This window comes from Bubalus kerabau, chromosome 13 (genome assembly GCF_029407905.1).
Source record: "Bubalus kerabau isolate K-KA32 ecotype Philippines breed swamp buffalo chromosome 13, PCC_UOA_SB_1v2, whole genome shotgun sequence".
In the NCBI taxonomy this organism is placed as follows: Eukaryota; Metazoa; Chordata; class Mammalia; order Artiodactyla; family Bovidae; genus Bubalus; species Bubalus kerabau.
The window spans coordinates 510,450-525,590 of record NC_073636.1 but is presented as its reverse complement, the minus strand read 5'-3'; positions in this window follow the sequence as shown (position 1 = coordinate 525,590).

Genomic DNA, 15,141 nt, shown 5'->3' with positions numbered 1-15,141 from the left:
GGCACTGGGAAGCCCAGTCTTCCATTCGATTGGCGAGGGAAAGCTGGGGGTTGCGCTCGAGTCACTACAGGGCCAAAGAGACCTCATCGAGGCGTGTGTCCAGGACCTAATATTCCTCTCAAGGGAAGACAGAGATCTCGGGTTTCCATTCCAGACTCCCCCGGGGAGTCAGGCCTCGCCTCGAGGGGAAGCAGAGGACTCCACTTTCCTCTCAAGTCGCGACACGGATCTCTTGGAGCCCAATGAGTGGACTCAAGGGTGTCGAGCCTCCTCTTCAGTTTGGAGAAAGGACTTGGGATTGCTCTCCAGGTCAGGCAGGAAAAGAAGGCCCTCATCTCGCGATGACGGGGGCATCTCATGGGTTTCCTCAGGCTGCGGCGCCCGTGGGGGTTTTCTCACGAGGCACGACGAGGACCTCAGGGAGCCTCTCGTGCGGCGCCAGGGAACTCATGTCTCCATGCGCATGGCGAGGAGGAGCTGGTCATCACTCTCGAGTCATGGGAAGTGACTAGGGCCTCAAGACGCGTTGAAGAAGGACTCTCGAGGTCTTTCTCGGGTGGCGGCGGGAAACCCTCGTTTCCCTCGACTTCTGCAGGGGACTATAGGGAACTTACCAGGGTGCCTCTGAGAGGTGAGGAATGCTGTGGAGTTGGCAGGGCCTCTCGGGACTCTGCTGGGTTCGGCGCAATGGAAGAGGGCCTCATCTCCAGGGGAGGCAGGAACCTCAGGCTTCCTCTCCGATTCTGACTCCGACTGCACGGTCCCTGCAGAGTTGGGACAGGAGAGTCATGCCTCGTCTTGTCTGAGGAATGGAATTCTGGTTGCCTCTCGAGTTGTTCCGGGAGTCTCAGGCCCCTTGTCGAGCTGTGTGTAGACCCTGCGGGTTTTTCCGGATGATGCACGGGGGTGTCAGTGCCCCTTCGTGTTGTGCCTTCATTCACAGGGTTGCCTTCGAAGAGGTGTCCGGGCATCGGGTTCTTATCAAGAGCGGACCGGAAAATCGGTGTCGTTCGGCACGTGGCACCTCACACATGGCTAGTCTCGAATTTCCTCCTGAGACCGGCCTCATCCTGAGGTGCACCAGGAAGGCCGGGAACCCCTTCCAGAGAAAGCAGGGGAATCGACTCTCCTGTCGCGATCAGGAGGGGAGAAGGGGCTCAGATGAAGTGGTGCCGGGACGCTTGGTGTTCCCCTCGAGGGAACCCAGCATGTCGGGGAACTTTTGCGGTCACATCAAGGGTGTCAAGTACCGTTTAGCACTTAAGGACAGAACATGGGACTTCCTTGGAGACGCCGGGAATTTCGGTGTTCCCCTGGAGTGAGACCGGTATGTTGGGGAACTTTGGGGTCGCATCAAGGTTGCCAAGTAGCATTTCGAACTTTAAGATGGAACGTGGGACTTCTCTTGAGACTCTAGCTGGCAAGGGCCTCATATTGCGATGAAGGGGGAACCACATGGTTTTTAAGACTTGAGGCTGAATTCTCGAATTACGATGGGAAATTCAGACTTCCTCATGTGTTTACCGTGGGAAGCCCAATCTTCCATTCAAATTGTGAGGGAGAGATGGAGGTTGCTCTCGAGTCACTGTAGGGCAAAATAGACCTCATCTAGGCTTGTGTCTAGGACATAATGTTCCACTCCAGGGGCGACAGGGATCTCGGGGTTGCATTCCAAACTCACCCGGGGAGTCAGGCCTCGTCTCGAGGGAAGCAAAGGACTCCGCTCTCCTCTCGAGTCGCACTGGGTATTTCTTGGACCCAACTGAGTGGCCTAAAGGGAGTCAATCCTCCTGTGAAGTTTGGAGAGAGGACCAGGGATTGCTCTCCAGGTCAGGCAGGAAAAGAAGGCCCCCATCTCTCCTTGACGGGGGCATCTTGTGGTTTTTCTCGAACTGCGGCGCCAGTGTGGGTTTTCTCACGAGGTACGATGGGGTACTCAGGGAGCCTCTTGTGTGGTACTAGGGAAGTCAGTTTTCCTGCTTGTGGCGAGGGGAGCACGTCCTTGCTCTTGAGTCATGGTAGGGGAATCGGGCATCAAGAGACGTTGAAAAAGGACTCTCCAAGTCTTTCTCGGGTTACTTCAGGAAACTCTGGGTTCCCTCGACTTGTGCCAGTGACCTCAGGTAGCTTCTCAGGGAGCCTCTGAGAATTCAGGGATACTGTGGTGTTGGGAGGGGCCTCTCGGGACACCACTGAGTTTGGTTCAATGGAAGAGGGCCTCTTCTCTAGTTGAGGCAGGAACCTCAGGGTTCCTCTCCATTTCTGACTCCGATCGCAGGGTCCCTGAAGAGTTGGGCCAGGAGGGTAAGGCCTCGTCTTGTGTGAAGGAATGCAACTTCACTTGCCTCTCGAGTTGTTCACGGGGTGACAGTCCACATTTGGAGCTGTGAGTGGAATCGGCGGGTTTTTCCAGACGATGCATGGGGATGTCAGTGTCCCTTCGTGTTGTGCCTTCATCCACAGGGTTGCCTTCGAAGAGATGTCTGGGCGTCAGGTTCTTATCTAGAGTGGACCGGGAATTCGGGATCTTTCAACATGTGGCACCAACCATGAGGCTACTTTTTGAATTTCCTCATGAGACCGGCCTCATCCGGAGGTTCGCGGGGAACGTCGGGAACCCCTTGCAGACAAAGCATGGGTGTCGACCCTCCTGTCGTGATCAGGAGGGGTGAAGGGGCTCACAGGAAGTGGTGCCATGAACTTTGGTGTTTCCCTCGAGTGAGACCGGTATGTCAGGGAACTTTGGGGGTCGCATCAAGGGTGCCAAGTACCGTTTTGTACTTCAGGATGGAACGTGGGACTTCTCTTGATACGCTGTAGCGGCCAAGGGCCTCATCTTGCGATGACGGGGGAGCCACGTGGTTTTTCTCGAGTTGCGGCGGGATTCTCGAGTTACGACGGGGATTTCAGGCTTCCTCTTGTGTTGGGCCAGGGAAGTCCAATCATCCATTCGAGTTGCGAGGGAGAGCTGGGGGTTGCGCTCGAGTCACTGCAGGGCAAAGGAGACCTCATCTAGGCTTGTGTCCAGGACCTAATGTTCCTCTCCAAGGGCCACAGGGATCTCAGGTTTGCATTCCAGACTCACCCAGGGAGTCAGGCCTCGTGTCGAAGGGAAGCAAAGGACTCCGCTCTCCTTTCGAGTTGCAACGGGCACCTCTTGGAGCCCACTTTGTGGCCTAAAGGGAGTCAAGCCTCCTGTGAAGTTTGGAGAGAGGACTTGGGACTGCTCTCCAGGCCATGCAGGAAAAGATGGCCCTCATCTCGCGATGACGGAGGGGTCTTGTGTGTTTTCTCGAGTTGCGGCCCCAGTGTGGGGTTTCACACGAGGTACGACAGGGAGCTCAGGGAGCCTCTCATGTGGCGCCAGGGAAGTCAGGTCTCCATGTGCGTGGCGAGGGGGAGCGCGTTATTGCTCTCGAGCCATGGTAGGGGAATCTGACCTCAAGACGCGTTGAAGAAGGACTCTCGAGGTCTTTCTTCGGTTGTGGCAGGAAACCCTTATTTCCCTCGACGTTTGCCGGTGGCCTCAAGGAGCTTCTCAGAATGCCTATGAGAAGTCAGGGATACTGTGGAGATGGGAGTGGCCTCTCGGGACTCCACTGGGTTTGTTTTAATGGAAGAGGGCCTCATCTCGGGTTGAGGCAGGAACCTCAGGTTTCCTCTCCATTTCTGACTCAGATCGAAGCGTGCCTGCAGAGTTGGGGTTGGATACTCAGGCCTCGTCTTGTCTGAGGAAGGGAACTCCGCTTGCCTCTCTCGTTGTTTAAGGGGTGACAGGCCAGTTGTGGAGCTGTGTGTGGATCCTGTGGGATTTTCCGGACGATGAACAGAGTTGCCAGTGCCCCCTCGTGTAGTGCCTTCATCCACAGGGTTGCCTTAGAAGAGGTGTCCAGGCATTGGGTTCTTATCAAGAGCAAGACCGAGAAATCGGGGTCTTTCGGCACGTGGCGCCAACACGAGGCTACGTCTCGAATTTCTTCGTGAGACTGGCCTCATCCTGAGGAGCGACATGAAGGTCGGGAACCCCTTCTAGACAAAGCAGGGGAATCGACCTTCCTGCCATGATCAGGAGGGGAGAAGGGGCTCAAATGAAGTGGTGCCAGGAACTTCGGTGTTCCCTTGGAGTGAGACCGGTATATTGGGGAACTTTTGGTGTCACATCAAGGGTGCCAAGTAGCATTTTGAACTTTATGACGAAACATGGGACTTCTCTTGAGACTCTGTAGCGGGCAAAGGCCTCATATTGCGATGAATGGGGAACCACGTGGTTTTTAAGAGTTGCGGCGGGATTCTCGAGTTCAACGGGAAATTCAGACTTCCTCTTGTGTTGGCCCAGTGAAGACCAATCTTCCATTCGAATTGCGAGGGAGAGATGGGTGTTGCTCTCGAGTCACTGTAGGGCAAAATAGACCTCATCTAGGCTTTTGTCCAGGACATAATGTTCCTCTCCAGGGGCAACAGCGATATCGGGGTTGCATTCCAGACTCACCCGAGGTAAGGCCTCATCTCGAGGGGAAACAAAGTACTCTGCTCTCCTCTCAAGTCGCGACAGGTATCTCTTGGAGCCCATTGAGTGGCCTAAAGGGAGTAAAGCCTCCTGTGAAGTTTGGAGAAAGGATCAGGGATTGCTCTCCAGGTCAGGCAGGAAAAGAAGTCCCCAATCTCGCGAAGACGGTGGCATCTCGTGGGTTTTCCCGAGCTGCGGCGCCAGTGTGGGGTTTCTCACGAGGTATGACGGGGAGCTCGGGGAGCCTCTCATGTGGCGCCAGGGAAGTCAGGTGTCCATGCGCATGGCGAGGGGGAGCGTGTCATTGCTCTCGAGTCATGGTAGGGGAATCCGGCCTCAAGACCCGTTGAAGACGGACTCTTGAGGTCTTTCTCGGGTTGCGGCAGGATACCCTGTGTTCCCTCGACTTGTGCCGGTGACCTCAGGGAGTTGCTCAGGGTGCCTCTGAGAAGACACTGATACTGTGGTGTTGGGAGGGGCCTCTCGGGACTCTACTGCGTTTGGTGCAATGGAAGATTGCCGGGAGCCAGCGAGAGACATTCCACTCGTGACAAATGTCATGAGGAAAGAGTCTCGGCATACGGAAAGGCGGGATCGAGCCTCCGGGAGTTCCCCCGTATATTCTTCAGCATCTACCCCCAAAAACCAAAGTCTGCCTTCTTTATTGCTTTGTTCTCTCACCTCTGACATTACTGGGGATGTCCCCCACCACCATCTCACTCTCTCTGTCAAAGAGCTAACTTACAGCTCCAACTAATAATGTTCCTGGGCAATTAGTAGTGTTTAAATCCAAACCCCTCAGATGGTTTTCTAACTCGCCTGACAAGTTTACCCGGTCTCCTACAGCTATGCATACGATTGTGTACAGTCTCCCAGCCTCGAGACGCACGGGAAGTTTAAGATATTCAAATAGCTTAGAGCCTCTCAGAGAGTTAGAAACTGTCAGAATAAAACTAGTAAAAGATTTCATTGATGAACCAATGCTTTTTGCCAAGTTTCCACATCCCCTGAATTGTATCCTTGAATGTGTGCTAATTAATATAGTTGGTATGTAGAAAAAATAAGTAGTGGCCTTGATGTTGGTAACTTTAGACCCTTAAGGTAATAAATTCTTTTCTTTGTTGTAAACCCATTACACATCCTCCCTATAGGAATGCAATTTTATCTTCGAAAGATGGCGCCAAGCCTTAAACAATTACTCTTAGAGAAAATAACTCTTATGGTTGATAAGTCTTTGTCAAGAGTCATAAAATGTTAATAGGTCTTCTGGCCAGAAGATGATGTAAATCATCTAAACCATTTTTATACGATAAATCTGCAGAAAAGAAACCCTGGTTTTTGATAAGGATTAAAGACTGCTGACTTTGCATCCCCTATTATCCTCTATGTGTAACTTAGGGTATTAAAACCTGTGTTGAAAATAAAGCTACGGGCCTTGCTCGCCAACGCTTGGTCTCCCCATGTCATTATTCCCCTCAATTTTCAGATGAGTGTCCATCTGGAGCGCGGATATCCTCTGCGACCATTTATTTGCCTGGGCTTCGAAGACCCACTCGATAAGGTGTCTAAGGTGGGGCACCTTCCTCTATTCTAGAGGGCACTTGCAGCCTCCGTGGTCAGAGCTAACCTGGTGTCACGGGTTATATTGATTTTCCGCGTAAACCAAGATACTCAGCTGCTTTTCTCCACTGAATTTTCCTACTCAGCTATACTCATTCTATTACTCTTTATATCTTTGATGAATAAATAAATATATAAATAGGTCGCCTACTCCATCTTCCCTTCGAATACCCTGGATCAGCTGGGGCTGGACCTCTGCAGGTGGCGCCCGAGACAGGCATTTCGAAGGTAAATCCCCAACCCCATTCCCCCAGTGTTCAGTTTTGGGGACAGATAGGATCCCACTTAGGGGGCTGCAGATCCCCCTGTAGAATAGACAGGGCGAGAGGAGTGGGAAGTGTTGAAGAGTTAGAGAGAAAAAACGGTTTCTAAAAAGGCTGACAAAAAAGGCCTAATCTTTAGATAGCTAAAAGCAAAATCTTTTACTATCCTTAAGTTTCTGACATGGGCAACACTGAATCAAATGAAAGACAGCTCTTTATAGGAGTAATTTTACAGTTATTAAGTAAAAGAAGAATCAAGGTTAAAAAATCTTCCATTCAATCATTTTTTACATTTGTACAAGACCACTGCCCTTGGTTTCTACAACAAGGCACTGTTAACCTCGATATCTTGAAAAAACTAGGAAAACAGCTAAGAGCTTATTGTGCTCAGCAAGGTTTGGAAAAAATCCCTACTTACACCTTTCCTCTGTGGAATATGACTAGAGATGTTTTAGATCCAGCTCATGAATTTGAAAAGGTACCTGTTAAAGAGGAAAGTAAAGTTGGAAAAGTACCTGTTAAACAAAAAAGCAAATCTGAAAAGGTACCTGTTATAAAGAAAAGTGAAAATGAAGAGGCTATACCTAGCTATCGACAGCTAAATGAATGGCTAGCCGCTATGACTGCCAATGAGCATGTAAAAGATAGGGATGAAAAGAAAGATCAGCTCTCCCCTCAATTTGAAAAAGGTTTAGAGGAAACAGCAGCTCGATGCCATTCTGATGAGGATTTTTTTTTTTTAAGCTAAAGATGCTCCTAAAAGTTTAAGAAAACATCCCTAATCAGACCATCCGCTCCTAGGAGGTTGAGGGAAACATCCCCGATCAGACAGTTCGTAAGATTTAGTTACCAAACAGTTAAAGGATCTCCGGAACAGAAGAGGAAAACTTCGGGACGCTCCCATCCCCCTATGCCTCCTCCTCCATGTCAGGGTAAAGGGCCACCGCTAGGAGTTTCCCGGAGAAGGATTTTCTCTAGTCCCAAGGATGAACTTGATCCTCACCTTGAGGCTTCTTTTCTAGTCCCCTCTGCAGTTTAGCCAGGGTAAAGAGGTTACAAAATAAATAAAAATATTCTCTCAAATTAAAAAAAAATTAAAAATGGATTTCTCTGCATCTAAGAATAGACAAATATTTATTGACTGTGGAATATGATTAGAAATGTCCTGGACCTCCGTCACGAGGCTGTTAAATAGACTATGGGGGAGGCTATAGAGGTGGATGGTGGTGAGTCTCCATTTACTGCACAGATCATATTTTCTGCCATTGAAAAAAAAAAAAGGAGGGAGAAAGTGGTCTACCTCCCGAGGAAGGAGAGGGCTTACAGGACGCTGCAGCCGAGAGCCCTGGCAAGCTCCCTCCCCCTCTGCGCAAACCTTTAAAAAACTTATCCACCACTTTCTGATTTAAGGCGACTGCCACCACCTTCGATTGTGCCTCCCAGGACCCAGGAGTTCCCCACTTTGCCCCCAAAGCCTCCCAAAGTGTTGCTAAGACTGAGGAAGATAAAAAGTTTTTTAAACAAAGGAGCTTTTAGTACACAATATGCAGAGCGTGCTCCTTGGAGAAAACTCCCTCAGGGGGGTCTCACCCAGGCTAGGAGAAAAGCGAAAAGGCAAGGAGATTTAATAACAATATTAACCCCTGATGTGCCGCTTACTCCAATTCCAACCGGAGTGGCTGGCCCCCTATCTGAGGACATTGTAAGATTTGTCCTGGGGCGTAGCTTGCTTTCTTTTAAAAAAAAATTAAATAAAAAAAAAGAAAGAAAAGAAATTTCGCTGGTGCATGGTGTAGTAGATTCTGATGATATTGAGAAATTAAAGTCTTGATCTCACTGCCTATCAAAACTGTACAAATTAATAAAGGTCAAAGAGTAACACAGCTTTTACTTTTACCTTACTATCAGACAAGGAAAAACTTGACTTCTCAATCTAAGAGCCACAAAACATTTGGATCTAGTGATCTAGCCTTTTGGGTGCAGGAAATTACAGTTCCAAGGCCTTTAAAAGATCTTTTAATTCAAGAGAATAAAACGCCAGGGCTATTAGACACAGGAACAGACGTCTCTTAACATTGCTGGGAAAGACTGGCCCAGCTCCTGGCCAACACATAATACTGAAAATGAGTTGGTGGGATTAGAGAAAGTGGTATGTGGGGTGGAGATGCTGTACAGGTGGTACATTTAACAATACTTTATATATTGTTATAAATACATAATATAAATGTATTTGCCTAATTACAGTTTGCCTAATTAGGTATGGGTATAAATAAAATATAATAAAGGTATACCTAATTCTATTTATAGATCTATACTTAATTAATTTGTATATAAATTAATATGTATACTATACACACACACATATATATATATACTGTATAATTAAATATATATGGCAGTAATATAATGTGTGTGTGGCTGATATTAATTGGTATGGATTGATGTGCTGTGATGATATATGTTCTATATACTGTATAATTATAAATGTGTGACATGTATTATTACAGTATATTGGTTTGTGTTGGTTGGTATTAGCTGTGTATGTGTTGTATTGTTGTAATATATATTAATTAATATATTAATTATAAAGACTAATTCAAGTATATTGATTTATATATATTATATGTCAATAACTTTATACTTGTTGCCATATATAAATACATATATAAATGCATTTTGCATTTAGGTATATCTGTATACCTGTATACCAAAATGAGATAAGGAGGTTATACATTTATTACTTAAATTTATACAGAGACCTAAACTAAACATTAGACCTAAATTAACATATCCATAGGGAAACAGCTAGACAAATAGTGAAGTTATGTTCCAATTGTAATTAATCACTTAAACGTAAACACACAGGGGCAGACTACAATGATGAGACACTAGATGCCTGAATTACAGGCTACGACTCGGCCCCTGGTCAAGTAAAAAGGCCTCCTTACGGGAGAGTGAAAAAGGCCAGATGTGTTGGTAACTTGTGGGAGAGGGTATGCTTGTATATTTCTACAGAATGCAGATTCTCCGGTTTGGATCTCAGACAAATTCGTCATGTCACATTCCCCAAAGACCAGGTTCGCGGCGCGCGCACTCGCTCGCTCCCCCTCCCCCAGCCAGCTCTCGCCTCCGTGCCACCAGCAGCGCCTCGCACCCACCTCTCTGCACCCCGTGACCTAGAGCAAAGAAGTCTGTGCAGCGAGTGAGGGCCAGAGAGGAAAGCGCGCCCGCGGAGTGCCGTCCAGACCAGCATGGCCCCACCGGCGAGAGGGGACCGCCCTGAGCCCAAGCGGTGGCGGCTAGCCCTAAACCACGAACCCTGCCCCTCCGCCCACCATAGGCGCCTTGGCCCACAGCCTGCCGCTCGCGTTCTGCCTCCTGATGCTGGGGACACTGCTCCCCCGGGCTGACGCCTACAGCTGCTCCCTGGTTCATCTTGTTTAAACCCTCAATATAATGTTTGCTCCTTTGTAATGCTACAACATCCACCTTATCTTATGATGTAACCACTTATTGAATTATGGTCTTGCTGTATTACAACAACTACAGGATTTAATGCAAACACGACGGTTTGTGGGCTTAATTATCTTGGGAACAGCAGCTTTGATAAGTGCAATCACTTCTGTTACTGTGGCAGCAATATCATTGACTCAACAAGTACATACTGCTCAATATGTTGATTCTATGTCCAAAAATGTTTCTTTAACATTGGCAACACAGGAAGCTATAGAGAGAAAATTAGAAATGAGGGTAGACGCCCTAGAGGAAGCAGTAATACATATTGGGACTGAATTGCAGGCTTTAAAGGTGAAAATGGCATTGTCTTGTCATGCTGACTATCGGTGGATATGTGGAACACCCCTGAAAGTAAATGAGACAGATTTTGAATGGGAAAAGATTAAAAACCATATTTCAGGTATCTGGAACAGCTCTGACATTGGTTGAGACGTAGGGAAACTTCACTATCAAATAGCAACCATGGAGCACTCCCGATTAGATTTTACTGCTGTTGGAACAGCAAATGATTTCTTCCATACTTTCCCTAACTACATCTCAGGAAAGAATATTCTGTCTAATGTCTTTAGCTATGCTGGGGTGGCTGCTTTAATTCTGCTTCTCATAATCATTCTTCCTTGTATTGTCAGGATTCTTCGGCAGAGTATTCAGAGGCTCGCGACTGAGCTACATCTGGCTGTTTTAAGAAATAAAAAATGGGGAGATGCCGGGAGCCGGCGAGAGACATTCCACTCGTGACAAAGGTCATGAGGAAGGAGGCTGGGCATACACAAAGGTGGTATCGAGCCTCGGGAGTCCTCCCGGATATTCTTGAGCATCTACCCCCCAAAACCAGAGTCTGCCTACTTTATTGCTTTGTGCTCTCACCTCTGACTTTACTGGGGGCTGTCCCCCACCACCATCTCACTCTCTCTGTCAAAGAGCTAACTTACAGCTCCAATTAATAAAGTTCCTGGGCAATTAGGAGTGTTTAAATCCAAACACGTCAGATGGCTCTCTAACTCGCCTGACAAGTTTACCCGGTCTCCTACAGCAATGCATACAATTGTTTACAGTCTCCGAGCCTCGAGAGGCACGGGAAGCTTAAGATATTCAAATAGCTTAGAGCCTCTCAGAGAGTTAGAAACTGTCAGAATAAAACTAGTAAAAGATTTCATTGATGAACCAATGCTTGTTGCCAAGTTTCCACATCCCCTGAATTGTATCCTTGAATGTGTATTAATTAATATAGTTGGTATGTAGAAGAAATAAGTAGTGGCCTTGGTGTTACTAACTTTAGACCCTTAAGGTAATAAATTATTTCCTTTGTTGTAAGCCCATTACACATCTGCCCTATAGGAATGCAATTTTATCTTTGAAAGATGGGGCCAAACCTTAAAATAATTACTCTTAGAGAAAATAAGTCTTACGGTTGATAAGTCTTTGTCAAGAGTCATAAAATGTTAATAGGTCTTCTGGCTAGAAGATGATGTAAATCACCTAAACCATTTGTATACGATACATTTGCAGGAAAGAAACTCTGGTTTTTGATAAGGATCAAAGGCTGCTGTCTTTGCATCCCCATTATCCTCTATGTGTAACTTAGGGTATAAAAACCCCTGTTGAAAATAAAGCTACGGGCCTTGATTGCCAACGCTTAGTCTCCTAATGTCATTCTTCCCCTCAATTTTCAGATGAGTGTCCATCTGGAGCGCAGATATCCTCTGCGACCATTTATTTGCCTGGGCTTCGAAGACCACTTGAGAAGGTGTCTAAGGTGGGGCACTTTTCGCTATTGGAGAGGGAGCCTGCAGCCTCCGTGGTCAGAGCTAACCTGGTGTCACGGGTTATACTGATTTTCCGCATAAACCAAGCTACTCAGCTTCTTTTCTCCACTAAATTTTCCTACTGAGCTATCCTCATTTTATTACTCTTTATATCTTCGATAAATAAATCAATAGGTCGCCTAATCTGTCTCCCCTTCGAAAACACTGGACCAGCCGAGGCTGGACCTTGTCAGAAGAGGGCCTCATCTCGATTTGAAGCAGGAACCTCAGGGTTGCTCTCCATTTCTGACTCTGAACACAGAGTCCCTACAGAGTTAGGACAGGAGAGTCAGGCCTCGTCTTGTGTGGAGGAATGGAACTCCACTGGACTCTCGAGTTGTTCACCGGATAACAGGCCACTTGTCGAGCTGTGTGGAACCTGCGGTTTTATCCGGACGATGCATGGGGGTGTCAGTTCCCCTTCGTTTTTTGCCTTCATACACAGGGTTGCCTTCGAAGAGGTATCCAGCCTTCAGATTCTTATCAAGAGCAGACCAGGAAATCAGTGTCTTTCGGCATGTGGCACCACCCACAAGCCTACGTCTCAAATTTCTTCTTGAGACGGACCTCAACCTGAGGTGCACCAGGAAGGTCGGTAACCCTTTCAGACAAAGCAAGTGAATCGACCCTCTTGTCCCGATCAGGAGGGGAGAAGGGGCTCAGATGAAGTGGTGCTGGGAACCTCGATGTTCCCCTCGAGAAAAACTGGGATGTCAGGGAACTTTTGGAGTCACATCAAAGGTGCTAAGTACCGTTTCAAACTTCAAGACGGAACGTGAGACTTCTCTTGAGACGCTGTAGCTGGCAAGGGCCTCATCTTGTGGTGACGGGTTAACCACGTCGTCGATGAAGGGGGCGTCTCGTGGGTTTTCTCGAGCTGCAGCGCCAGTGTGGGGTTTCTCATGAGGTACTACGGGGAGCTCAGGGAGCCTCTCATGTGGCGCTTGGGAAGTCAGGTCTCCATGCGCATTGCGAGGGGGAGCGCGTCATTGCTCTAGAGTCATGGAAGGTGTATCGGGCCTCAAGAACCGTTAAAGAAGGACTTTCAAGGTGTTTCTTGGGTCACGGCAGTAAACCCTGGGTTCCCTCGACTAGTGCCGGTGGCCTCAGGGAGCTTCTCAGTGTGCCTCTGAGAAGTCAAGGATACCCTGGAGTTGGGAGGGCCCTCTCGGGACTCCACTGGGTTTGGTGCAATAGAAGAGGGCCTCATCTCGAGTGGAGGCAGGAACCTCAGGGTTCGTCTCCATTTCTGACTCTGATCGCAGGGTCCCTGCAGAGTTGGGACAGGAGAGTCAGGCCTCGTCTTGTAAGGAGGAATGGAACTCCGCTTGCCTCTCGAGTTATTCACGGGGTGACAGGCAACTTGTCGAACTGTGTTTGGAATCTGCGGGTTTTTCCGGACGATGCACGAGGGTGTCAGTGCCCCTTCGTGTTGTGCCTTCTTCCACAGGGTTGCCTTTCAAGAGGTGTCCGGGCATCGGGTTCTTATCAAGAGTGGACCGGGGAATCGGGGTCTTTCAGCATGTGTTACCACCCATGAAGCTACGTCTCAAATATTCTCGTTAGACCGGCCTCATCCTGAGGGGCGCCAGGAAGGTTGGGAACCCCTTCCAGACAAAGCACGGGAGTCGACCCTCCAGTCGCAATCAGGAGGGGAGAAGTGGCTCAGATGAAGTCCTACCGGGAACCTCGGTGTTCCCCTCGAGAGAGACCAGGGTGTCGGGGAACTTTTGGAATCGCATCAAGGGTGCCAAGTTTTCACACTTGAAGTGTGAAAACACTTCAAGAAGAAACCTGGGACTTCTCTTTAGACGCTGTAGCGGGCAAGGGCCTCATCTTGCGATGACAGGGTAACCATGTGGTTTTTCTCGAGTTTCGGCGGGATTCTCGAGTTACGATGGGGAATTCAGGCTTCCTCTTGTGTTGGCCCAGGGAAGTCCAATCTTCCATTGGAGTTGCGAGAGAGAGCTAGGGATTGCTCTCGAGTCACTTCAGGGCAAAAGAGACCTCATCTAAGCTTGTGTCCAGGACCTAATGTTCCTCTCCAGGGGCGACAGAGATCTCGGGGTTGCATTTTAGACGCACCCGAGGAGTCAGACCTCATCTCGAGAGGAAGGAAAGGACTCTGCTCTGCTCTCGAGTCCCGACGGGTATTTCTTGGAGACCACTGAGTGACCTAAAGGGAGTCAAGCCTCCTGTGGATTTTTTTTTAAATTTTATTTTATTTTTAAACTTTACATAATTGTATTAGTTTTTCCAAATATCAAAATGAATCCGCCTCAGGTATACATGTGCTCCCCATCCTGAACCCTCCTCCCTCCTCCCCCCCATAGCATCCCTCTGGGTCGTCCCAGTGCACTAGCCCCAAGCATCCAGTGTCATGCATCAAACCTGGACTGGCAACTCTTTTCATACATGATATTTTACATGTTTCAATGCCATTCTCCCAAATCTTCCCACCTTCTCCCTCTCCCACAGAGTCCATGAGACTCTTCTATACATCAGTGTCTCTTTTGCTGTCTCGTACTCAGGGTTATTGTTACCGTCTTTCAAAGTTCCATATATATGCGTTAGTATACTGTATTGGTGTTTTTCTTTCTGGCTTACTTCACTCTGTATAATAGGCTCCAGTTTCATCCACCTCATTAGAACTGATTCATTCTATTCTTTTTAATGGCGGAGTAATACTCCATTGTGTATATGTACCACAGCTTTCTTATCCATTCATCTGCTGATGGACATCTAGGTTGCTTCCATGTCCTGGCTATTAGAAACAGTGCTGCGATGAACATTGGGGTACACGTGTCTCTTTCCCTTCTGGTTTCCTCAGTGTGTATGCCCAGCAGTGGGATTGCTGGATCATAAGGCAGTTCTATTTCCAGTTTTTTAAGGAATCTCCACACTGTTCTCTATAGTGGCTGTACTAGTTTGCATTCCCACCAACAGTGTAAGAGGGTTCCCTTTTCTCCACACCCTCTCCAGCATTTATTATTTGTAGACTTTTGGATTGCAGCCATTCTGACTGGCGTGACATGGTACCTCATAGTGGTTTTGATTTGCATTTCTATGATGATGAGTGATTTTGAGCATCTTTTCATGTGTTTGTTAGCCATCTGTATGTCTTCTTTGGAGAAATGTCTATTTAGTTCTTTGGCCCATTTTTTGATTGGGTCATCTATTTTTCTGGAGTTGAGCTGTAGGTGTTGCTTGTATATTTTTGAGATTAGTTGTTTGTCAGTTGCTTCATTTCCTATTATTTTCTCCCATTCCGAAGGCTGTCTTTTCACCTTGCTAATAGTTTGCTTTGATGTGCAGAAACTTTTAAGGTTAATTAGGTCCCATTTGTTTATTTTTGTTTTTATTTCCAATATTCTGGGAGGTGGGTCATAGAGGATCCTGCTGTGATGTATTTCAGAGAGTGTTTTGCCTA